At 45.9% G+C, this 26,506-nt stretch overlaps 5 long non-coding RNA genes across 5 annotated transcripts; all 5 read left to right on the forward strand.

Moving 5' to 3' along the window:
• Positions 1–323: 323 nt before the first annotated feature.
• Positions 324–5,271, forward strand: LOC140693017 (uncharacterized). The gene is made up of 3 exons (XR_012068666.1): positions 324–450; positions 3,640–3,712; positions 5,086–5,271. It is a non-coding gene; the product is annotated as an uncharacterized lncRNA (long non-coding RNA).
• A 333-nt stretch (positions 5,272–5,604) lies between these two features.
• LOC140692992 (uncharacterized) lies at positions 5,605–10,537 on the forward strand. Its single transcript, XR_012068640.1, has 3 exons — positions 5,605–5,731; positions 8,921–8,993; positions 10,367–10,537. It is a non-coding gene; the product is annotated as an uncharacterized lncRNA (long non-coding RNA).
• Positions 10,538–10,885: 348 nt separating this feature from the next.
• LOC140692975 (uncharacterized) lies at positions 10,886–15,858 on the forward strand. The gene is made up of 3 exons (XR_012068623.1): positions 10,886–11,012; positions 14,202–14,274; positions 15,648–15,858. It is a non-coding gene; the product is annotated as an uncharacterized lncRNA (long non-coding RNA).
• A 308-nt stretch (positions 15,859–16,166) lies between these two features.
• LOC140692998 (uncharacterized) lies at positions 16,167–21,102 on the forward strand. Its single transcript, XR_012068646.1, has 3 exons — positions 16,167–16,293; positions 19,483–19,555; positions 20,929–21,102. It is a non-coding gene; the product is annotated as an uncharacterized lncRNA (long non-coding RNA).
• A 343-nt stretch (positions 21,103–21,445) lies between these two features.
• Positions 21,446–26,383, forward strand: LOC140693005 (uncharacterized). The gene is made up of 3 exons (XR_012068653.1): positions 21,446–21,574; positions 24,764–24,836; positions 26,210–26,383. It is a non-coding gene; the product is annotated as an uncharacterized lncRNA (long non-coding RNA).
• Positions 26,384–26,506: the final 123 nt, after the last annotated feature.

Below are 26,506 nucleotides of genomic sequence, written 5' to 3' on the forward strand. Positions count from 1 at the left end.
TCGCATCTCTCCTCAATCCGTGCAGCCATGTTTTCGGCCAGCTTCTCTTCGTTTCTCCCATAAAGTCGACTTCAACAGGACTGGGCAAGTCTGAAAGGACCTCGGAGCCTCTCCAGTAAGCTGAAGACAGGCAGATCTTCCACTGTCTGCCCTTTCAGGTTCTGGAAACTGACCCGTGAACTCAGGTCTTTGGGCAGCAGCAGTATCTCGAACTGACACAGCTTCCCGGACCAAAGACCTAAGCCAAGCTCCACAGAGGGCGGCAGCCCCTCCATCGCACTGATCCACCCACAGAACTCTGCCCGGTTACCTAGGATCCACCAGCCACAACAAGCCTCGCGGTACACACCAACATTCCACCTGGAATCCAACCGCTAACTGCCATCCCCAATGGCTGCTGCATCTTGTCAGTGCTGGGGGAGGGGCTGCATCTGACGAGAGGTTCCTAAGGTAAATGTGATTCTACCCACTAGCGTCCCATGGGCCTTTGTTCTTCCCTCTTTCCTTTTGTTCAGATCTGTATGCACTGTAGCAACGGAGGCAAGTGTGTCCATTTTCAGTTGAATGTTTCACACGTCTTTAAACTTTCTAACAGTTCACAGTACACAGAGACCCACTAAGGGAAACTCTTGTTCCTGTAATATGGGCACACCCGCAATACATAGCCGTCGGTTGATTTCTGCTGAAACACCCGCATTCACGGGACATCTATCCATTTGTTTCAAGGGGGCTGAAATTCCTAGGAATGATACAATCCCCAGTGTGCACTTTACTGCCTGTCTCTTTTGATCTTAGAACACTTTTGTGGAGCTACTTTTCCTTGTTATAGGCTTGTGCCATTTCTTCTCGACGTAGTGTAGAATATGGCATTCATTCATCCTGTTGGAAGACTTGCAAGTCTATATCACGGACTAGGAATCCATTGGATTCCAAATCGGCATTTGGGTTAGGTCACGATATGCTCATATGAATCAATATTTACGAATATAAATGCACGCCTCTGATTTCCGAATACAGGTGTGCTGAGTACATTCAAGCCGCGATACTGGGTCGATGCGTACTGAATGATCCTTGACATCACCTTGAGTAATTTCTTTTGAATATTCATGTTACCCTACCCTTTTTGTGTTGTTTGTTTGTTTGATTCTTTCTTGGTCTGCTTCTCGTTTGCTTTGCAAACACGTCAGGCCATGCATCTCTCCGTTTGCTTCCAACAGAGAGTCATATAAGCTGACTCCCTTAAGAGAGTGCTTCCAGTCCCCTATGATTTCCTGCTTCCCTCTCCCATCTTTAGGGTTTTGATGTCCTCCTTGCCTTCTTCTTGTTTCTTCTTTTCCACTCATGCTCTTCTTGCATTTCCAATAAGGGTTTTCTTCTTTCCATTTCATCTTGCTGCTTATCCCTTCAGGGGAGAATCCTCAACCTTTCTTTTAGGATAAGTTTCGAACTGCTGAATTCTTTTAAGATTTGCAGGTCTGTGGCATTCTCTAGCTCTGCTGTTATTAGAAATGGTGGTCATGTGGCATAGGCTACCCTAGATGGCAGCATTTTGCCATTCAAGCTATGGTCTATGTCCTGGCACTCCTCCCTGTCCTGCAATATTGCTGCTGAGATAGCAGCTGAAACCCCTCTGGAGGTTCTCTTGTGACTATGTTGCTTTCCTCCAGGCGCATTTTAAATCACTGGGATGCTCATGAACTTTGTTGATTTGGATCATACAGCTGCTGCTAAGTCTATTGGGATTCCACCTCTTTTGGACGCTGTGTACTTCCTGAATTCGCCTAGATGATTCTATCTTGGCTTTCAGCAAGTTTCAGTCTGATTTTTCTACACATAACTTTTCAAACATTGTTTGTTTCTTTATCTCTTGCTTTTCCATCTGGGACTCTTTCGAATTTTAGTCTTTCATGCCTTGTCTTCAACCAGGATTCAACAGCAATGTTTTCATTGGTTTGCACTTGCTTTCCTATGTGTGCTTCTGACCGAGGGATTTCTGTTCCCCTGTCTTCAAAGTCATTCACGCGTCCCTCTGCAATATCTCGTCTGCTTAGGACGGAATGTTAGCCCTGATATTTTCTCATCCACTGAGTTTTCTGATATTATTTGGCTCGTCTTTAGGCTTTCTCTTCCCCTTTTCTGGTATTCTGCCTTTTGTGATTCTGAGACACTGTTGTTCTTCAGTGTTTCCCTCACCTCCATTTTCAATACTTGCTCTGGAGAGCGTTTTGCAGTCTAGTTGTCTGAAAGCTTATCTTTAGGGCCTTCAATCTCTTTGGAACTGAAAATGGTACTTCCTTTTCCTTTTACTGTATTTCTTCATCTCTACTGGTCAGGTAATTTCAGGTATCTAATGTAGACTTCTAGGGCTTGGTTAAGTGAAAACTTTAGACACTTGGCTCTACACAATTGCATGGGATTTCTGTGAGGACAAATTTTCCTAGACATTGATGCCATGTCCTGTTCCTGTGTGTGTTGCCTGGTCTATCTCCAATTGCTGGTGTTGCCTTTGTTGTGATGAACCCCCCATACTATTTCGATTAGGATAACCTCATTTTGATTACGCTTATCTCACAAATCTGAAAGAGCACAGGACACTTCCTCTGGTGGAAATGGAGCTTCTAAAGGTTCTCAGCTCTGCATTCTACTCTCTGTTATTTTGGAGTGTTTCCAGAAGAGCAGAGTGTGAGTGCGCTTGTGCTTTGTAGTGCCACGGGAATGTCCCACTGAAACCAGTTCTTCCAAGAGCTTCTCTGTCTACAGAAACACCAGTGGAAGCATATCTATGGATGTCACACATCAGGGCCTGCTGGAATGATCCCGCAGCCCGAACTTGGTGTCCTCGCTGCCGAACCGTGCCGGTGCCATCCAAAATGTAGCATCCGCTTTTGAGAGATAAACTGAAGGAAATCCTTCCACTTCTCACGCTGTGGTCTTGGACCACACTTCCTTGTCCTCTCATCCTTGTGGCACGGGTGCACGAAGCCAACCACAGAGCTGTTGCACATCCTGTGCCTCAAACCAAACCATAATCACAGCCCAGGTTATGAATGTAGCAGATCCTAAGGCTTTTCATTCTGAATTCAAACCCAAGGCCCCCTGGATCCCTCAGACCCGATGCACAATATCTCTGATTCAGCCCCACACATGCACTATTGGCAAAATGCCAAATTGGTCTCTGGTCCTGCAGATGCACTGGGTGTGGCCATGGGACATATCGATAATTTCAACTGCACGCGCCAGGGTGGTTGCTTGCTCATTGGGGTCCCAGGTCGGTTTGCTCTCTAGATAGGACCCACCACATCCCACAACGCACTCCGGATCCCTGAGACTCAGCGTGTGCCACCATCCGTAGCCCTATCCCTCCCTGAACGCTGCCTCTGCTACCTCAAATTTGGCAGCTCAGAGCTTGGTCTCAGAATCAACTGTGGGGATATTTTGCACTGGATTCTTTGAGATCTGTCAGCCAAGCATCTGCTGTGCACTCTTCTAACACTCAGCACATCACCTTCAATCCCATGTCTCCTGTCCGCTTGAGAGTGTGCGTCCAAGTTAAAGAGAGTTTCACCTTTACTGCTCCATCAACAGGGCTCAGACCATGCACTGGTATCCATTCCCTGCTTTTCCTTCTCCTGCTTCCAGGTGTTCTGAGGCCTCATCCTGTCTTTGGAAGTAACAGACCTCTCTTCGGCAAGTGTCCTGTGCCAAGGGCTGGGTGAGTGGATGTTTCCATTGCTGTGTTCATGGGAGCGAGTGAGCGCAGGTTGCACTGCTTCTCTGTCAACTGGGCATCGATGAATCAACACTTTCCAGATACATTTCACAGAAATGTGATTTCTTTTTATCTCTTTGTTTCTATACAGCCGTGGTGGGAGGGATTGTCCGAAGACTCCAGTTTTGACATTGTGTTGATATCTCATTTGCAGTCTTTAAAAATTTAATAGAATTGATATAAATGTTTTGGGAGTTATACGAAAATGAAGTTAGTTTCTGAAACATACTAAATCGACCTAGAAGCCAGACTTGTCAATTTCGGTAACATTTTGTCAGCTCTAAGGAAAACATAGACAGATAGAATGCAAACTAGCAGTCCGAACTGTTAAAGGGGTCATGTCAGCTCTTTACTGTTGAAGCCTCCGAAACCAACAGGAACCATGAAATAACTAATGGAAACATGAAATAACCCCCAAGCTTGGATTCCCTTGTGCATGTGGTGCCCTTTACTCCCGATGACACCTACTGGTCAATGTTGGCATTTCAAGGTGTAACATCCCTCTCAAGGAAAATACAAGAGGAAACGAACTAAATATATACATTTAGCTTTGAATCCAAAGAACCTAGAGGCATTATAGCTATGAGAACCCTGCTGCAGCTATGCTAGGCTACTGAGAACCAGGTGTTCTTCTATCAGTGATGAGAACGCTTAATCATCCGATCATGTTGGGTAAAGCACTTGAATGCAACCAAGTCTGCACCCCCATGATAGATTGCCCCCGGGGGCTTGACTCAATTGAAAGACGGTCCACATAAGCTGTGTCTTTCATGTCATTGGCGACTTTTACAGTTCCGTTCACTATCTGACTTCTAATATTTACCTAGACTGTCTTGAAAAACGGAGGCCTAATACAGATTCAAGTTCAGTCAAAGATTCCCCTCACTTACCACACTCCCTTCACCCCAGAGAGGACATAATCCCAGCATTTGCTGAATCTAGCGGAAGGCCATCGTTTCTTTGTGGGAGCTAAGTATTCAATTCCTATCTATTTCATACGAGAGTATTTGACCTTTATGGGGTTCCCTGTTGTTCACAGAGGATGAAGCTAGAGGAACTCTGATTCTAGGAGGGGCTTGCTCTTCTCTTACTGGCTTCATTGCAGCTCAGGTACTGATCCCTCAAAATGGATGCCTGAGTGGAGGGGAGGGAAGAGCAAGTGCTTGATAGCTAGGCCCAAACCTGGGAAAAGGCTTACCTGGGCTTGGTGCACTTTGATCTGAATGGCTTGGAATTGCCCCTTGGGTCGTGTGGATTATCTGACCTCTTTCAAGAACATGAGCGTTTTTATCATCTCTGCCATCTCTTCTCTTTAGACGTCAGGGATCTTGGACCCGTTCTTGGAGCAGAGAATTGAGGAACTTCCTCCAGTCCACGGTGGCCCTCCGTAGGTTTCTGCTAGTATCAGCGAGGTTCAATATGTCTCATGAATGCCTTTCGAGCCTGCTATCCTCTACAGCTGTCTCCAGGCCAGTATTCTCTATTGTAGCAGAACATCTCTCATCAATGTGTTCGCATCTCTCCTCAATCCGTGCAGCCATGTTTTCGGCCAGCTTCTCTTCGTGTCTCCCATAAAGTCGACTTCAACAGGACTGGGCAAGTCTGAAAGGACCTCGGAGCCTCTCCAGTAAGCTGAAGACAGGCAGATCTTCCACTGTCTGCCCTTTCAGGTTCTGGAAACTGACCCGTGAACTCAGGTCTTTGGGCAGCAGCAGTATCTCGAACTGACACAGCTTCCCGGACCAAAGACCTAAGCCAAGCTCCACAGAGGGCGGCAGCCCCTCCATCGCACTGATCCACCCACAGAACTCTGCCCGGTTACCTAGGATCCACCAGCCACAACAAGCCTCGCGGTACACACCAACATTCCACCTGGAATCCAACCGCTAACTGCCATCCCCAATGGCTGCTGCATCTTGTCAGTGCTGGGGGAGGGGCTGCATCCGACGAGAGGTTCCTAAGGTAAATGTGATTCTACCCACTAGCGTCCCATGGGCCTTTGTTCTTCCCTCTTTCCTTTTGTTCAGATCTGTATGCACTGTAGCAACGGAGGGAAGTGTGTCCATTTTCAGTTGAATGTTTCACACGTCTTTAAACTTTCTAACAGTTCACAGTACACAGAGACCCACTAAGGGAAACTCTTGTTCCTGTAATATGGGCACACTCGCAATACATAGCCGTCGGTTGATTTCTGCTGAAACACCCGCATTCACGGGACATCTATCCATTTGTTTCAAGGGGGCTGAAATTCCTAGGAATGATACAATCCCCAGTGTGCACTTTACTGCCTGTCTCTTTTGATCTTAGTACACTTTTGTGGAGCTACTTTTCCTTGTTATAGGCTTGTGCCATTTCTTCTCGACGTAGTGTAGAATATGGCATTCATTCATCCTGTTGGAAGACTTGCAAGTCTATATCACGGACTAGGAATCCATTGGATTCCAAATCGGCATTTGGGTTAGGTCACGATATGCTCATATGAATCAATATTTACGAATATAAATGCACGCCTCTGATTTCCGAATACAGGTGTGCTGAGTACATTCAAGCCGCGATACTGGGTCGATGCGTACTGAATGATCCTTGACATCACCTTGAGTAATTTCTTTTGAATATTCATGTTACCCTACCCTTTTTGTGTTGTTTGTTTGTTTGATTCTTTCTTGGTCTGCTTCTCGTTTGCTTTGCAAACACGTCAGGCCATGCATCTCTCCGTTTGCTTCCAACAGAGAGTCATATAAGCTGACTCCCTTAAGAGAGTGCTTCCAATCCCCTATGATTTCCTGCTTCCCTCTCCCATCTTTAGGGTTTTGATGTCCTCCTTGCCTTCTTCTTGTTTCTTCTTTTCCACTCATGCTCTTCTTGCATTTCCAATAAGGGTTTTCTTCTTTCCATTTCATCTTGCTGCTTATCCCTTCAGGGGAGAATCCTCAACCTTTCTTTTAGGATAAGTTTCGAACTGCTGAATTCTTTTAAGATTTGCAGGTCTGTGGCATTCTCTAGCTCTGCTGTTATTAGAAATGGTGGTCATGTGGCATAGGCTACCCTAGATGGCAGCATTTTGCCATTCAAGCTATGGTCTATGTCCTGGCACTCCTCCCTGTCCTGCAATATTGCTGCTGAGATAGCAGCTGAAACCCCTCTGGAGGTTCTCTTGTGACTATGTTGCTTTCCTCCAGGCGCATTTTAAATCACTGGGATGCTCATGAACTTTGTTGATTTGGATCATACAGCTGCTGCTAAGTCTATTGGGATTCCACCTCTTTTGGACGCTGTGTACTTCCTGAATTCGCCTAGATGATTCTATCTTGGCTTTCAGCAAGTTTCAGTCTGATTTTTCTACACATAACTTTTCAAACATTGTTTGTTTCTTTATCTCTTGCTTTTCCATCTGGGACTCTTTCGAATTTTAGTCTTTCATGCCTTGTCTTCAACCAGGATTCAACAGCAATGTTTTCATTGGTTTGCACTTGCTTTCCTATGTGTGCTTCTGACCGAGGGATTTCTGTTCCCCTGTCTTCAAAGTCATTCACGCGTCCCTCTGCAATATCTCGTCTGCTTAGGACGGAATGTTAGCCCTGATATTTTCTCATCCACTGAGTTTTCTGATATTATTTGGCTCGTCTTTAGGCTTTCTCTTCCCCTTTTCTGGTATTCTGCCTTTTGTGATTCTGAGACACTGTTGTTCTTCAGTGTTTCCCTCACCTCCATTTTCAATACTTGCTCTGGAGAGCGTTTTGCAGTCTAGTTGTCTGAAAGCTTATCTTTAGGGCCTTCAATCTCTTTGGAACTGAAAATGGTACTTCCTTTTCCTTTTACTGTATTTCTTCATCTCTACTGGTCAGGTAATTTCAGGTATCTAATGTAGACTTCTAGGGCTTGGTTAAGTGAAAACTTTAGACACTTGGCTCTACACAATTGCATGGGATTTCTGTGAGGACAAATTTTCCTAGACATTGATGCCATGTCCTGTTCCTGTGTGTGTTGTCTGGTCTATCTCCAATTGCTGGTGTTGCCTTTGTTGTGATGAACCCCCCATACTATTTCGATTAGGATAACCTCATTTTGATTACGCTTATCTCACAAATCTGAAAGAGCACAGGACACTTCCTCTGGTGGAAATGGAGCTTCTAAAGGTTCTCAGCTCTGCATTCTACTCTCTGTTATTTTGGAGTGTTTCCAGAAGAGCAGAGTGTGAGTGCGCTTGTGCTTTGTAGTGCCACGGGAATGTCCCACTGAAACCAGTTCTTCCAAGAGCTTCTCTGTCTACAGAAACACCAGTGGAAGCATATCTATGGATGTCACACATCAGGGCCTGCTGGAATGATCCCGCAGCCCGAACTTGGTGTCCTCGCTGCCGAACCGTGCCGGTGCCATCCAAAATGTAGCATCCGCTTTTGAGAGATAAACTGAAGGAAATCCTTCCTCTTCTCACGCTGTGGTCTTGGACCACACTTCCTTGTCCTCTCATCCTTGTGGCACGGGTGCACGAAGCCAACCACAGAGCTGTTGCACATCCTGTGCCTCAAACCAAACCATAATCACAGCCCAGGTTATGAATGTAGCAGATCCTAAGGCTTTTCATTCTGAATTCAAACCCAAGGCCCCCTGGATCCCTCAGACCCGATGCACAATATCTCTGATTCAGCCCCACACATGCTCTATTGGCAAAATGCCAAATTGGTCTCTGGTCCTGCAGATGCACTGGGTGTGGCCATGGGACATATCGATAATTTCAACTGCGCGCGCCAGGGTGGTTGCTTGCTCATTGGGGTCCCAGGTCGGTTTGCTCTCTTGATAGGACCCACCACATCCCACAACGCACTCCGGATCCCTGAGACTCAGCGTGTGCCACCATCCGTAGCCCTATCCCTCCCTGAACGCTGCCTCTGCTACCTCAAATTTGGCAGCTCAGAGCTTGGTCTCAGAATCAACTGTGGGGATATTTTGCACTGGATTCTTTGAGATCTGTCAGCCAAGCATCTGCTGTGCACTCTTCTAACACTCAGCGCATCACCTTCAATCCCATGTCTCCTGTCCGCTTGAGAGTGTGCGTCCAAGTTAAAGAGAGTTTCACCTTTACTGCTCCATCAACAGGGCTCAGACCATGCACTGGTATCCATTCCCTGCTTTTCCTTCTCCTGCTTCCAGGTGTTCTGAGGCCTCATCCTGTCTTTGGAAGTAACAGACCTCTCTTCGGCAAGTGTCCTGTGCCAAGGGCTGGGTGAGTGGATGTTTCCATTGCTGTGTTCATGGGAGCGAGTGAGCGCAGGTTGCACTGCTTCTCTGTCAACTGGGCATCGATGAATCAACACTTTCCAGATACATTTCACAGAAATGTGATTTCTTTTTATCTCTTTGTTTCTATACAGCCGTGGTGGGAGGGATTGTCCGAAGACTCCAGTTTTGACATTGTGTTGATATCTCATTTGCAGTCTTTAAAAATTTAATAGAATTGATATAAATGTTTTGGGAGTTATACGAAAATGAAGTTAGTTTCTGAAACATACTAAATCGACCTAGAAGCCAGACTTGTCAATTTCGGTAACATTTTGTCAGCTCTAAGGAAAACATAGACAGATATAATGCAAACTAGCAGTCCGAACTGTTAAAGGGGTCATGTCAGCTCTTTACTGTTGAAGCCTCCGAAACCAACAGGAACCATGAAATAACTAATGGAAACATGAAATAACCCCCAAGCTTGGATTCCCTTGTGCATGTGGTGCCCTTTACTCCCGATGACACCTACTGGTCAATGTTGGCATTTCAAGGTGTAACATCCCTCTCAAGGAAAATACAAGAGGAAACGAACTAAATATATACATTTAGCTTTGAATCCAAAGAACCTAGAGGCATTATAGCTATGAGAACCCTGCTGCAGCTATGCTAGGCTACTGAGAACCAGGTGTTCTTCTATCAGTGATGAGAACGCTTAATCATCCGATCATGTTGGGTAAAGCACTTGAATGCAACCAAGTCTGCACCCCCATGATAGATTGCCCCCGGGGGCTTGACTCAATTGAAAGACGGTCCACATAAGCTGTGTCTTTCATGTCATTGGCGACTTTTACAGTTCCGTTCACTATCTGACTTCTAATATTTACCTAGACTGTCTTGAAAAACGGAGGCCTAATACAGATTCAAGTTCAGTCAAAGATTCCCCTCACTTACCACACTCCCTTCACCCCAGAGAGGACATAATCCCAGCATTTGCTGAATCTAGCGGAAGGCCATCGTTTCTTTGTGGGAGCTAAGTATTCAATTCCTATCTATTTCATACGAGAGTATTTGACCTTTATGGGGTTCCCTGTTGTTCACAGAGGATGAAGCTAGAGGAACTCTGATTCTAGGAGGGGCTTGCTCTTCTCTTACTGGCTTCATTGCAGCTCAGGTACTGATCCCTCAAAATGGATGCCTGAGTGGAGGGGAGGGAAGAGCAAGTGCTTGATAGCTAGGCCCAAACCTGGGAAAAGGCTTACCTGGGCTTGGTGCACTTTGATCTGAATGGCTTGGAATTGCCCCTTGGGTCGTGTGGATTATCTGACCTCTTTCAAGAACATGAGCGTTTTTATCATCTCTGCCATCTCTTCTCTTTAGACGTCAGGGATCTTGGACCCGTTCTTGGAGCAGAGAATTGAGGAACTTCCTCCAGTCCACGGTGGCCCTCCGTAGGTTTCTGCTAGTATCAGCGAGGTTCAATATGTCTCATGAATGCCTTTCGAGCCTGCTATCCTCTACAGCTGTCTCCAGGCCAGTATTCTCTATTGTAGCAGAACATCTCTCATCAATGTGTTCGCATCTCTCCTCAATCCGTGCAGCCATGTTTTCGGCCAGCTTCTCTTCGTGTCTCCCATAAAGTCGACTTCAACAGGACTGGGCAAGTCTGAAAGGACCTCGGAGCCTCTCCAGTAAGCTGAAGACAGGCAGATCTTCCACTGTCTGCCCTTTCAGGTTCTGGAAACTGACCCGTGAACTCAGGTCTTTGGGCAGCAGCAGTATCTCGAACTGACACAGCTTCCCGGACCAAAGACCTAAGCCAAGCTCCACAGAGGGCGGCAGCCCCTCCATCGCACTGATCCACCCACAGAACTCTGCCCGGTTACCTAGGATCCACCAGCCACAACAAGCCTCGCGGTACACACCAACATTCCACCTGGAATCCAACCGCTAACTGCCATCCCCAATGGCTGCTGCATCTTGTCAGTGCTGGGGGAGGGGCTGCATCCGACGAGAGGTTCCTAAGGTAAATGTGATTCTACCCACTAGCGTCCCATGGGCCTTTGTTCTTCCCTCTTTCCTTTTGTTCAGATCTGTATGCACTGTAGCAACGGAGGGAAGTGTGTCCATTTTCAGTTGAATGTTTCACACGTCTTTAAACTTTCTAACAGTTCACAGTACACAGAGACCCACTAAGGGAAACTATTGTTCCTGTAATATGGGCACACCCGCAATACATAGCCGTCGGTTGATTTCTGCTGAAACACCCGCATTCACGGGACATCTATCCATTTGTTTCAAGGGGGCTGAAATTCCTAGGAATGATACAATCCCCAGTGTGCACTTTACTGCCTGTCTCTTTTGATCTTAGAACACTTTTGTGGAGCTACTTTTCCTTGTTATAGGCTTGTGCCATTTCTTCTCGACGTAGTGTAGAATATGGCATTCATTCATCCTGTTGGAAGACTTGCAAGTCTATATCACGGACTAGGAATCCATTGGATTCCAAATCGGCATTTGGGTTAGGTCACGATATGCTCATATGAATCAATATTTACGAATATAAATGCACGCCTCTGATTTCCGAATACAGGTGTGCTGAGTACATTCAAGCTGCGATACTGGGTCGATGCGTACTGAATGATCCTTGACATCACCTTGAGTAATTTCTTTTGAATATTCATGTTACCCTACCCTTTTTGTGTTGTTTGTTTGTTTGATTCTTTCTTGGTCTGCTTCTCGTTTGCTTTGCAAACACGTCAGGCCATGCATCTCTCCGTTTGCTTCCAACAGAGAGTCATATAAGCTGACTCCCTTAAGAGAGTGCTTCCAATCCCCTATGATTTCCTGCTTCCCTCTCCCATCTTTAGGGTTTTGATGTCCTCCTTGCCTTCTTCTTGTTTCTTCTTTTCCACTCATGCTCTTCTTGCATTTCCAATAAGGGTTTTCTTCTTTCCATTTCATCTTGCTGCTTATCCCTTCAGGGGAGAATTCTCAACCTTTCTTTTAGGATAAGTTTCGAACTGCTGAATTCTTTTAAGATTTGCAGGTCTGTGGCATTCTCTAGCTCTGCTGTTATTAGAAATGGTGGTCATGTGGCATAGGCTACCCTAGATGGCAGCATTTTGCCATTCAAGCTATGGTCTATGTCCTGGCACTCCTCCCTGTCCTGCAATATTGCTGCTGAGATAGCAGCTGAAACCCCTCTGGAGGTTCTCTTGTGACTATGTTGCTTTCCTCCAGGCGCATTTTAAATCACTGGGATGCTCATGAACTTTGTTGATTTGGATCATACAGCTGCTGCTAAGTCTATTGGGATTCCACCTCTTTTGGACGCTGTGTACTTCCTGAATTCGCCTAGATGATTCTATCTTGGCTTTCAGCAAGTTTCAGTCTGATTTTTCTACACATAACTTTTCAAACATTGTTTGTTTCTTTATCTCTTGCTTTTCCATCTGGGACTCTTTCGAATTTTAGTCTTTCATGCCTTGTCTTCAACCAGGATTCAACAGCAATGTTTTCATTGGTTTGCACTTGCTTTCCTATGTGTGCTTCTGACCGAGGGATTTCTGTTCCCCTGTCTTCAAAGTCATTCACGCGTCCCTCTGCAATATCTCGTCTGCTTAGGACGGAATGTTAGCCCTGATATTTTCTCATCCACTGAGTTTTCTGATATTATTTGGCTCGTCTTTAGGCTTTCTCTTCCCCTTTTCTGGTATTCTGCCTTTTGTGATTCTGAGACACTGTTGTTCTTCAGTGTTTCCCTCACCTCCATTTTCAATACTTGCTCTGGAGAGCGTTTTGCAGTCTAGTTGTCTGAAAGCTTATCTTTAGGGCCTTCAATCTCTTTGGAACTGAAAATGGTACTTCCTTTTCCTTTTACTGTATTTCTTCATCTCTACTGGTCAGGTAATTTCAGGTATCTAATGTAGACTTCTAGGGCTTGGTTAAGTGAAAACTTTAGACACTTGGCTCTACACAATTGCATGGGATTTCTGTGAGGACAAATTTTCCTAGACATTGATGCCATGTCCTGTTCCTGTGTGTGTTGTCTGGTCTATCTCCAATTGCTGGTGTTGCCTTTGTTGTGATGAACCCCCCATACTATTTCGATTAGGATAACCTCATTTTGATTACGCTTATCTCACAAATCTGAAAGAGCACAGGACACTTCCTCTGGTGGAAATGGAGCTTCTAAAGGTTCTCAGCTCTGCATTCTACTCTCTGTTATTTTGGAGTGTTTCCAGAAGAGCAGAGTGTGAGTGCGCTTGTGCTTTGTAGTGCCACGGGAATGTCCCACTGAAACCAGTTCTTCCAAGAGCTTCTCTGTCTACAGAAACACCAGTGGAAGCATATCTATGGATGTCACACATCAGGGCCTGCTGGAATGATCCCGCAGCCCGAACTTGGTGTCCTCGCTGCCGAACCGTGCCGGTGCCATCCAAAATGTAGCATCCGCTTTTGAGAGATAAACTGAAGGAAATCCTTCCTCTTCTCACGCTGTGGTCTTGGACCACACTTCCTTGTCCTCTCATCCTTGTGGCACGGGTGCACGAAGCCAACCACAGAGCTGTTGCACATCCTGTGCCTCAAACCAAACCATAATCACAGCCCAGGTTATGAATGTAGCAGATCCTAAGGCTTTTCATTCTGAATTCAAACCCAAGGCCCCCTGGATCCCTCAGACCCGATGCACAATATCTCTGATTCAGCCCCACACATGCTCTATTGGCAAAATGCCAAATTGGTCTCTGGTCCTGCAGATGCACTGGGTGTGGCCATGGGACATATCGATAATTTCAACTGCGCGCGCCAGGGTGGTTGCTTGCTCATTGGGGTCCCAGGTCGGTTTGCTCTCTTGATAGGACCCACCACATCCCACAACGCACTCCGGATCCCTGAGACTCAGCGTGTGCCACCATCCGTAGCCCTATCCCTCCCTGAACGCTGCCTCTGCTACCTCAAATTTGGCAGCTCAGAGCTTGGTCTCAGAATCAACTGTGGGGATATTTTGCACTGGATTCTTTGAGATCTGTCAGCCAAGCATCTGCTGTGCACTCTTCTAACACTCAGCGCATCACCTTCAATCCCATGTCTCCTGTCCGCTTGAGAGTGTGCGTCCAAGTTAAAGAGAGTTTCACCTTTACTGCTCCATCAACAGGGCTCAGACCATGCACTGGTATCCATTCCCTGCTTTTCCTTCTCCTGCTTCCAGGTGTTCTGAGGCCTCATCCTGTCTTTGGAAGTAACAGACCTCTCTTCGGCAAGTGTCCTGTGCCAAGGGCTGGGTGAGTGGATGTTTCCATTGCTGTGTTCATGGGAGCGAGTGAGCGCAGGTTGCACTGCTTCTCTGTCAACTGGGCATCGATGAATCAACACTTTCCAGATACATTTCACAGAAATGTGATTTCTTTTTATCTCTTTGTTTCTATACAGCCGTGGTGGGAGGGATTGTCCGAAGACTCCAGTTTTGACATTGTGTTGATATCTCATTTGCAGTCTTTAAAAATTTAATAGAATTGATATAAATGTTTTGGGAGTTATACGAAAATGAAGTTAGTTTCTGAAACATACTAAATCGACCTAGAAGCCAGACTTGTCAATTTCGGTAACATTTTGTCAGCTCTAAGGAAAACATAGACAGATAGAATGCAAACTAGCAGTCCGAACTGTTAAAGGGGTCATGTCAGCTCTTTACTGTTGAAGCCTCCGAAACCAACAGGAACCATGAAATAACTAATGGAAACATGAAATAACCCCCAAGCTTGGATTCCCTTGTGCATGTGGTGCCCTTTACTCCCGATGACACCTACTGGTCAATGTTGGCATTTCAAGGTGTAACATCCCTCTCAAGGAAAATACAAGAGGAAACGAACTAAATATATACATTTAGCTTTGAATCCAAAGAACCTAGAGGCATTATAGCTATGAGAACCCTGCTGCAGCTATGCTAGGCTACTGAGAACCAGGTGTTCTTCTATCAGTGATGAGAACGCTTAATCATCCGATCATGTTGGGTAAAGCACTTGAATGCAACCAAGTCTGCACCCCCATGATAGATTGCCCCCGGGGGCTTGACTCAATTGAAAGACGGTCCACATAAGCTGTGTCTTTCATGTCATTGGCGACTTTTACAGTTCCGTTCACTATCTGACTTCTAATATTTACCTAGACTGTCTTGAAAAACGGAGGCCTAATACAGATTCAAGTTCAGTCAAAGATTCCCCTCACTTACCACACTCCCTTCACCCCAGAGAGGACATAATCCCAGCATTTGCTGAATCTAGCGGAAGGCCATCGTTTCTTTGTGGGAGCTAAGTATTCAATTCCTATCTATTTCATACGAGAGTATTTGACCTTTATGGGGTTCCCTGTTGTTCACAGAGGATGAAGCTAGAGGAACTCTGATTCTAGGAGGGGCTTGCTCTTCTCTTACTGGCTTCATTGCAGCTCAGGTACTGATCCCTCAAAATGGATGCCTGAGTGGAGGGGAGGGAAGAGCAAGTGCTTGATAGCTAGGCCCAAACCTGGGAAAAGGCTTACCTGGGCTTGGTGCACTTTGATCTGAATGGCTTGGAATTGCCCCTTGGGTCGTGTGGATTATCTGACCTCTTTCAAGAACATGAGCGTTTTTATCATCTCTGCCATCTCTTCTCTTTAGACGTCAGGGATCTTGGACCCGTTCTTGGAGCAGAGAATTGAGGAACTTCCTCCAGTCCACGGTGGCCCTCCGTAGGTTTCTGCTAGTATCAGCGAGGTTCAATATGTCTCATGAATGCCTTTCGAGCCTGCTATCCTCTACAGCTGTCTCCAGGCCAGTATTCTCTATTGTAGCAGAACATCTGTCATCAATGTGTTCGCATCTCTCCTCAATCCGTGCAGCCATGTTTTCGGCCAGCTTCTCTTCGTGTCTCCCATAAAGTCGACTTCAACAGGACTGGGCAAGTCTGAAAGGACCTCGGAGCCTCTCCAGTAAGCTGAAGACAGGCAGATCTTCCACTGTCTGCCCTTTCAGGTTCTGGAAACTGACCCGTGAACTCAGGTCTTTGGGCAGCAGCAGTATCTCGAACTGACACAGCTTCCCGGACCAAAGACCTAAGCCAAGCTCCACAGAGGGCGGCAGCCCCTCCATCGCACTGATCCACCCACAGAACTCTGCCCGGTTACCTAGGATCCACCAGCCACAACAAGCCTCGCGGTACACACCAACATTCCACCTGGAATCCAACCGCTAACTGCCATCCCCAATGGCTGCTGCATCTTGTCAGTGCTGGGGGAGGGGCTGCATCCGACGAGAGGTTCCTAAGGTAAATGTGATTCTACCCACTAGCGTCCCATGGGCCTTTGTTCTTCCCTCTTTCCTTTTGTTCAGATCTGTATGCACTGTAGCAACGGAGGGAAGTGTGTCCATTTTCAGTTGAATGTTTCACACGTCTTTAAACTTTCTAACAGTTCACAGTACACAGAGACCCACTAAGGGAAACTATTGTTCCTGTAATATGGGCACACCCGCAATACATAGCCGTCGGTTGATTTCTGCTGAAACACCCGCATTCACGGGACATCTATCCATTTGTTTCAAGGGGGCTGAAATTCCTAGGAATGATACAATCCCCAATGTGCACTTTACTGCCTGTCTCTTTTGATCTTAGTACACTTTTGTGGAGCTACTTTTCCTTGTTATAGGCTTGTGCCATTTCTTCTCGACGTAGTGTAGAATATGGCATTCATTCATCCTGTTGGAAGACTTGCAAGTCTATATCACGGACTAGGAATCCATTGGATTCCAAATCGGCATTTGGGTTAGGTCACGATATGCTCATATGAATCAATATTTACGAATATAAATGCACGCCTCTGATTTCCGAATACAGGTGTGCTGAGTACATTCAAGCTGCGATACTGGGTCGATGCGTACTGAATGATCCTTGACATCACCTTGAGTAATTTCTTTTGAATATTCATGTTACCCTACCCTTTTTGTGTTGTTTGTTTGTTTGATTCTTTCTTGGTCTGCTTCTCGTTTGCTTTGCAAACACGTCAGGCCATGCATCTCTCCGTTTGCTTCCAACAGAGAGTCATATAAGCTGACTCCCTTAAGAGAGTGCTTCCAATCCCCTATGATTTCCTGCTTCCCTCTCCCATCTTTAGGGTTTTGATGTCCTCCTTGCCTTCTTCTTGTTTCTTCTTTTCCACTCATGCTCTTCTTGCATTTCCAATAAGGGTTTTCTTCTTTCCATTTCATCTTGCTGCTTATCCCTTCAGGGGAGAATTCTCAACCTTTCTTTTAGGATAAGTTTCGAACTGCTGAATTCTTTTAAGATTTGCAGGTCTGTGGCATTCTCTAGCTCTGCTGTTATTAGAAATGGTGGTCATGTGGCATAGGCTACCCTAGATGGCAGCATTTTGCCATTCAAGCTATGGTCTATGTCCTGGCACTCCTCCCTGTCCTGCAATATTGCTGCTGAGATAGCAGCTGAAACCCCTCTGGAGGTTCTCTTGTGACTATGTTGCTTTCCTCCAGGCGCATTTTAAATCACTGGGATGCTCATGAACTTTGTTGATTTGGATCATACAGCTGCTGCTAAGTCTATTGGGATTCCACCTCTTTTGGACGCTGTGTACTTCCTGAATTCGCCTAGATGATTCTATCTTGGCTTTCAGCAAGTTTCAGTCTGATTTTTCTACACATAACTTTTCAAACATTGTTTGTTTCTTTATCTCTTGCTTTTCCATCTGGGACTCTTTCGAATTTTAGTCTTTCATGCCTTGTCTTCAACCAGGATTCAACAGCAATGTTTTCATTGGTTTGCACTTGCTTTCCTATGTGTGCTTCTGACCGAGGGATTTCTGTTCCCCTGTCTTCAAAGTCATTCACGCGTCCCTCTGCAATATCTCGTCTGCTTAGGACGGAATGTTAGCCCTGATATTTTCTCATCCACTGAGTTTTCTGATATTATTTGGCTCGTCTTTAGGCTTTCTCTTCCCCTTTTCTGGTATTCTGCCTTTTGTGATTCTGAGACACTGTTGTTCTTCAGTGTTTCCCTCACCTCCATTTTCAATACTTGCTCTGGAGAGCGTTTTGCAGTCTAGTTGTCTGAAAGCTTATCTTTAGGGCCTTCAATCTCTTTGGAACTGAAAATGGTACTTCCTTTTCCTTTTACTGTATTTCTTCATCTCTACTGGTCAGGTAATTTCAGGTATCTAATGTAGACTTCTAGGGCTTGGTTAAGTGAAAACTTTAGACACTTGGCTCTACACAATTGCATGGGATTTCTGTGAGGACAAATTTTCCTAGACATTGATGCCATGTCCTGTTCCTGTGTGTGTTGTCTGGTCTATCTCCAATTGCTGGTGTTGCCTTTGTTGTGATGAACCCCCCATACTATTTCGATTAGGATAACCTCATTTTGATTACGCTTATCTCACAAATCTGAAAGAGCACAGGACACTTCCTCTGGTGGAAATGGAGCTTCTAAAGGTTCTCAGCTCTGCATTCTACTCTCTGTTATTTTGGAGTGTTTCCAGAAGAGCAGAGTGTGAGTGCGCTTGTGCTTTGTAGTGCCACGGGAATGTCCCACTGAAACCAGTTCTTCCAAGAGCTTCTCTGTCTACAGAAACACCAGTGGAAGCATATCTATGGATGTCACACATCAGGGCCTGCTGGAATGATCCCGCAGCCCGAACTTGGTGTCCTCGCTGCCGAACCGTGCCGGTGCCATCCAAAATGTAGCATCCGCTTTTGAGAGATAAACTGAAGGAAATCCTTCCTCTTCTCACGCTGTGGTCTTGGACCACACTTCCTTGTCCTCTCATCCTTGTGGCACGGGTGCACGAAGCCAACCACAGAGCTGTTGCACATCCTGTGCCTCAAACCAAACCATAATCACAGCCCAGGTTATGAATGTAGCAGATCCTAAGGCTTTTCATTCTGAATTCAAACCCAAGGCCCCCTGGATCCCTCAGACCCGATGCACAATATCTCTGATTCAGCCCCACACATGCTCTATTGGCAAAATGCCAAATTGGTCTCTGGTCCTGCAGATGCACTGGGTGTGGCCATGGGACATATCGATAATTTCAACTGCGCGCGCCAGGGTGGTTGCTTGCTCATTGGGGTCCCAGGTCGGTTTGCTCTCTTGATAGGACCCACCACATCCCACAACGCACTCCGGATCCCTGAGACTCAGCGTGTGCCACCATCCGTAGCCCTATCCCTCCCTGAACGCTGCCTCTGCTACCTCAAATTTGGCAGCTCAGAGCTTGGTCTCAGAATCAACTGTGGGGATATTTTGCACTGGATTCTTTGAGATCTGTCAGCCAAGCATCTGCTGTGCACTCTTCTAACACTCAGCGCATCACCTTCAATCCCATGTCTCCTGTCCGCTTGAGAGTGTGCGTCCAAGTTAAAGAGAGTTTCACCTTTACTGCTCCATCAACAGGGCTCAGACCATGCACTGGTATCCATTCCCTGCTTTTCCTTCTCCTGCTTCCAGGTGTTCTGAGGCCTCATCCTGTCTTTGGAAGTAACAGACCTCTCTTCGGCAAGTGTCCTGTGCCAAGGGCTGGGTGAGTGGATGTTTCCATTGCTGTGTTCATGGGAGCGAGTGAGCGCAGGTTGCACTGCTTCTCTGTCAACTGGGCATCGATGAATCAACACTTTCCAGATACATTTCACAGAAATGTGATTTCTTTTTATCTCTTTGTTTCTATACAGCCGTGGTGGGAGGGATTGTCCGAAGACTCCAGTTTTGACATTGTGTTGATATCTCATTTGCAGTCTTTAAAAATTTAATAGAATTGATATAAATGTTTTGGGAGTTATACGAAAATGAAGTTAGTTTCTGAAACATACTAAATCGACCTAGAAGCCAGACTTGTCAATTTCGGTAACATTTTGTCAGCTCTAAGGAAAACATAGACAGATAGAATGCAAACTAGCAGTCCGAACTGTTAAAGGGGTCATGTCAGCTCTTTACTGTTGAAGCCTCCGAAACCAACAGGAACCATGAAATAACTAATGGAAACATGAAATAACCCCCAAGCTTGGATTCCCTTGTGCATGTGGTGCCCTTTACTCCCGATGACACCTACTGGTCAATGTTGGCATTTCAAGGTGTAACATCCCTCTCAAGGAAAATACAAGAGGAAACGAACTAAATATATACATTTAGCTTTGAATCCAAAGAACCTAGAGGCATTATAGCTATGAGAACCCTGCTGCAGCTATGCTAGGCTACTGAGAACCAGGTGTTCTTCTATCAGTGATGAGAACGCTTAATCATCCGATCATGTTGGGTAAAGCACTTGAATGCAACCAAGTCTGCACCCCCATGATAGATTGCCCCCGGGGGCTTGACTCAATTGAAAGACGGTCCACATAAGCTGTGTCTTTCATGTCATTGGCGACTTTTACAGTTCCGTTCACTATCTGACTTCTAATATTTACCTAGACTGTCTTGAAAAACGGAGGCCTAATACAGATTCAAGTTCAGTCAAAGATTCCCCTCACTTACCACACTCCCTTCACCCCAGAGAGGACATAATCCCAGCATTTGCTGAATCTAGCGGAAGGCCATCGTTTCTTTGTGGGAGCTAAGTATTCAATTCCTATCTATTTCATACGAGAGTATTTGACCTTTATGGGGTTCCCTGTTGTTCACAGAGGATGAAGCTAGAGGAACTCTGATTCTAGGAGGGGCTTGCTCTTCTCTTACTGGCTTCATTGCAGCTCAGGTACTGATCCCTCAAAATGGATGCCTGAGTGGAGGGGAGGGAAGAGCAAGTGCTTGATAGCTAGGCCCAAACCTGGGAAAAGGCTTACCTGGGCTTGGTGCACTTTGATCTGAATGGCTTGGAATTGCCCCTTGGGTCGTGTGGATTATCTGACCTCTTTCAAGAACATGAGCGTTTTTATCATCTCTGCCATCTCTTCTCTTTAGACGTCAGGGATCTTGGACCCGTTCTTGGAGCAGAGAATTGAGGAACTTCCTCCAGTCCACGGTGGCCCTCCGTAGGTTTCTGCTAGTATCAGCGAGGTTCAATATGTCTCATGAATGCCTTTCGAGCCTGCTATCCTCTACAGCTGTCTCCAGGCCAGTATTCTCTATTGTAGCAGAACATCTCTCATCAATGTGTTCGCATCTCTCCTCAATCCGTGCAGCCATGTTTTCGGCCAGCTTCTCTTCGTGTCTCCCATAAAGTCGACTTCAACAGGACTGGGCAAGTCTGAAAGGACCTCGGAGCCTCTCCAGTAAGCTGAAGACAGGCAGATCTTCCATTGTCTGCCCTTTCAGGTTCTGGAAACTGACCCGTGAACTCAGGTCTTTGGGCAGCAGCAGTATCTCGAACTGACACAGCTTCCCGGACCAAAGACCTAAGCCAAGCTCCACAGAGGGCGGCAGCCCCTCCATCGCACTGATCCACCCACAGAACTCTGCCCGGTTACCTAGGATCCACCAGCCACAACAAGCCTCGCGGTACACACCAACATTCCACCTGGAATCCAACCGCTAACTGCCATCCCCAATGGCTGCTGCATCTTGTCAGTGCTGGGGGAGGGGCTGCATCCGACGAGAGGTTCCTAAGGTAAATGTGATTCTACCCACTAGCGTCCCATGGGCCTTTGTTCTTCCCTCTTTCCTTTTGTTCAGATCTGTATGCACTGTAGCAACGGAGGGAAGTGTGTCCATTTTCAGTTGAATGTTTCACACGTCTTTAAACTTTCTAACAGTTCACAGTACACAGAGACCCACTAAGGGAAACTATTGTTCCTGTAATATGGGCACACCCGCAATACATAGCCGTCGGTTGATTTCTGCTGAAACACCCGCATTCACGGGACATCTATCCATTTGTTTCAAGGGGGCTGAAATTCCTAGGAATGATACAATCCCCAGTGTGCACTTTACTGCCTGTCTCTTTTGATCTTAGTACACTTTTGTGGAGCTACTTTTCCTTGTTATAGGCTTGTGCCATTTCTTCTCGACGTAGTGTAGAATATGGCATTCATTCATCCTGTTGGAAGACTTGCAAGTCTATATCACGGACTAGGAATCCATTGGATTCCAAATCGGCATTTGGGTTAGGTCACGATATGCTCATATGAATCAATATTTACGAATATAAATGCACGCCTCTGATTTCCGAATACAGGTGTGCTGAGTACATTCAAGCTGCGATACTGGGTCGATGCGTACTGAATGATCCTTGACATCACCTTGAGTAATTTCTTTTGAATATTCATGTTACCCTACCCTTTTTGTGTTGTTTGTTTGTTTGATTCTTTCTTGGTCTGCTTCTCGTTTGCTTTGCAAACACGTCAGGCCATGCATCTCTCCGTTTGCTTCCAACAGAGAGTCATATAAGCTGACTCCCTTAAGAGAGTGCTTCCAATCCCCTATGATTTCCTGCTTCCCTCTCCCATCTTTAGGGTTTTGATGTCCTCCTTGCCTTCTTCTTGTTTCTTCTTTTCCACTCATGCTCTTCTTGCATTTCCAATAAGGGTTTTCTTCTTTCCATTTCATCTTGCTGCTTATCCCTTCAGGGGAGAATTCTCAACCTTTCTTTTAGGATAAGTTTCGAACTGCTGAATTCTTTTAAGATTTGCAGGTCTGTGGCATTCTCTAGCTCTGCTGTTATTAGAAATGGTGGTCATGTGGCATAGGCTACCCTAGATGGCAGCATTTTGCCATTCAAGCTATGGTCTATGTCCTGGCACTCCTCCCTGTCCTGCAATATTGCTGCTGAGATAGCAGCTGAAACCCCTCTGGAGGTTCTCTTGTGACTATGTTGCTTTCCTCCAGGCGCATTTTAAATCACTGGGATGCTCATGAACTTTGTTGATTTGGATCATACAGCTGCTGCTAAGTCTATTGGGATTCCACCTCTTTTGGACGCTGTGTACTTCCTGAATTCGCCTAGATGATTCTATCTTGGCTTTCAGCAAGTTTCAGTCTGATTTTTCTACACATAACTTTTCAAACATTGTTTGTTTCTTTATCTCTTGCTTTTCCATCTGGGACTCTTTCGAATTTTAGTCTTTCATGCCTTGTCTTCAACCAGGATTCAACAGCAATGTTTTCATTGGTTTGCACTTGCTTTCCTATGTGTGCTTCTGACCGAGGGATTTCTGTTCCCCTGTCTTCAAAGTCATTCACGCGTCCCTCTGCAATATCTCGTCTGCTTAGGACGGAATGTTAGCCCTGATATTTTCTCATCCACTGAGTTTTCTGATATTATTTGGCTCGTCTTTAGGCTTTCTCTTCCCCTTTTCTGGTATTCTGCCTTTTGTGATTCTGAGACACTGTTGTTCTTCAGTGTTTCCCTCACCTCCATTTTCAATACTTGCTCTGGAGAGCGTTTTGCAGTCTAGTTGTCTGAAAGCTTATCTTTAGGGCCTTCAATCTCTTTGGAACTGAAAATGGTACTTCCTTTTCCTTTTACTGTATTTCTTCATCTCTACTGGTCAGGTAATTTCAGGTATCTAATGTAGACTTCTAGGGCTTGGTTAAGTGAAAACTTTAGACACTTGGCTCTACACAATTGCATGGGATTTCTGTGAGGACAAATTTTCCTAGACATTGATGCCATGTCCTGTTCCTGTGTGTGTTGTCTGGTCTATCTCCAATTGCTGGTGTTGCCTTTGTTGTGATGAACCCCCCATACTATTTCGATTAGGATAACCTCATTTTGATTACGCTTATCTCACAAATCTGAAAGAGCACAGGACACTTCCTCTGGTGGAAATGGAGCTTCTAAAGGTTCTCAGCTCTGCATTCTACTCTCTGTTATTTTGGAGTGTTTCCAGAAGAGCAGAGTGTGAGTGCGCTTGTGCTTTGTAGTGCCACGGGAATGTCCCACTGAAACCAGTTCTTCCAAGAGCTTCTCTGTCTACAGAAACACCAGTGGAAGCATATCTATGGATGTCACACATCAGGGCCTGCTGGAATGATCCCGCAGCCCGAACTTGGTGTCCTCGCTGCCGAACCGTGCCGGTGCCATCCAAAATGTAGCATCCGCTTTTGAGAGATAAACTGAAGGAAATCCTTCCTCTTCTCACGCTGTGGTCTTGGACCACACTTCCTTGTCCTCTCATCCTTGTGGCACGGGTGCACGAAGCCAACCACAGAGCTGTTGCACATCCTGTGCCTCAAACCAAACCATAATCACAGCCCAGGTTATGAATGTAGCAGATCCTAAGGCTTTTCATTCTGAATTCAAACCCAAGGCCCCCTGGATCCCTCAGACCCGATGCACAATATCTCTGATTCAGCCCCACACATGCTCTATTGGCAAAATGCCAAATTGGTCTCTGGTCCTGCAGATGCACTGGGTGTGGCCATGGGACATATCGATAATTTCAACTGCGCGCGCCAGGGTGGTTGCTTGCTCATTGGGGTCCCAGGTCGGTTTGCTCTCTTGATAGGACCCACCACATCCCACAACGCACTCCGGATCCCTGAGACTCAGCGTGTGCCACCATCCGTAGCCCTATCCCTCCCTGAACGCTGCCTCTGCTACCTCAAATTTGGCAGCTCAGAGCTTGGTCTCAGAATCAACTGTGGGGATATTTTGCACTGGATTCTTTGAGATCTGTCAGCCAAGCATCTGCTGTGCACTCTTCTAACACTCAGCGCATCACCTTCAATCCCATGTCTCCTGTCCGCTTGAGAGTGTGCGTCCAAGTTAAAGAGAGTTTCACCTTTACTGCTCCATCAACAGGGCTCAGACCATGCACTGGTATCCATTCCCTGCTTTTCCTTCTCCTGCTTCCAGGTGTTCTGAGGCCTCATCCTGTCTTTGGAAGTAACAGACCTCTCTTCGGCAAGTGTCCTGTGCCAAGGGCTGGGTGAGTGGATGTTTCCATTGCTGTGTTCATGGGAGCGAGTGAGCGCAGGTTGCACTGCTTCTCTGTCAACTGGGCATCGATGAATCAACACTTTCCAGATACATTTCACAGAAATGTGATTTCTTTTTATCTCTTTGTTTCTATACAGCCGTGGTGGGAGGGATTGTCCGAAGACTCCAGTTTTGACATTGTGTTGATATCTCATTTGCAGTCTTTAAAAATTTAATAGAATTGATATAAATGTTTTGGGAGTTATACGAAAATGAAGTTAGTTTCTGAAACATACTAAATCGACCTAGAAGCCAGACTTGTCAATTTCGGTAACATTTTGTCAGCTCTAAGGAAAACATAGACAGATAGAATGCAAACTAGCAGTCCGAACTGTTAAAGGGGTCATGTCAGCTCTTTACTGTTGAAGCCTCCGAAACCAACAGGAACCATGAAATAACTAATGGAAACATGAAATAACCCCCAAGCTTGGATTCCCTTGTGCATGTGGTGCCCTTTACTCCCGATGACACCTACTGGTCAATGTTGGCATTTCAAGGTGTAACATCCCTCTCAAGGAAAATACAAGAGGAAACGAACTAAATATATACATTTAGCTTTGAATCCAAAGAACCTAGAGGCATTATAGCTATGAGAACCCTGCTGCAGCTATGCTAGGCTACTGAGAACCAGGTGTTCTTCTATCAGTGATGAGAACGCTTAATCATCCGATCATGTTGGGTAAAGCACTTGAATGCAACCAAGTCTGCACCCCCATGATAGATTGCCCCCGGGGGCTTGACTCAATTGAAAGACGGTCCACATAAGCTGTGTCTTTCATGTCATTGGCGACTTTTACAGTTCCGTTCACTATCTGACTTCTAATATTTACCTAGACTGTCTTGAAAAACGGAGGCCTAATACAGATTCAAGTTCAGTCAAAGATTCCCCTCACTTACCACACTCCCTTCACCCCAGAGAGGACATAATCCCAGCATTTGCTGAATCTAGCGGAAGGCCATCGTTTCTTTGTGGGAGCTAAGTATTCAATTCCTATCTATTTCATACGAGAGTATTTGACCTTTATGGGGTTCCCTGTTGTTCACAGAGGATGAAGCTAGAGGAACTCTGATTCTAGGAGGGGCTTGCTCTTCTCTTACTGGCTTCATTGCAGCTCAGGTACTGATCCCTCAAAATGGATGCCTGAGTGGAGGGGAGGGAAGAGCAAGTGCTTGATAGCTAGGCCCAAACCTGGGAAAAGGCTTACCTGGGCTTGGTGCACTTTGATCTGAATGGCTTGGAATTGCCCCTTGGGTCGTGTGGATTATCTGACCTCTTTCAAGAACATGAGCGTTTTTATCATCTCTGCCATCTCTTCTCTTTAGACGTCAGGGATCTTGGACCCGTTCTTGGAGCAGAGAATTGAGGAACTTCCTCCAGTCCACGGTGGCCCTCCGTAGGTTTCTGCTAGTATCAGCGAGGTTCAATATGTCTCATGAATGCCTTTCGAGCCTGCTATCCTCTACAGCTGTCTCCAGGCCAGTATTCTCTATTGTAGCAGAACATCTCTCATCAATGTGTTCGTATCTCTCCTCAATCCGTGCAGCCATGTTTTCGGCCAGCTTCTCTTCGTGTCTCCCATAAAGTCGACTTCAACAGGACTGGGCAAGTCTGAAAGGACC

Source organism: Vicugna pacos, unplaced genomic scaffold (assembly GCF_048564905.1).
Source record: "Vicugna pacos unplaced genomic scaffold, VicPac4 scaffold_19, whole genome shotgun sequence".
Taxonomy (NCBI): domain Eukaryota; kingdom Metazoa; phylum Chordata; class Mammalia; order Artiodactyla; family Camelidae; genus Vicugna; species Vicugna pacos.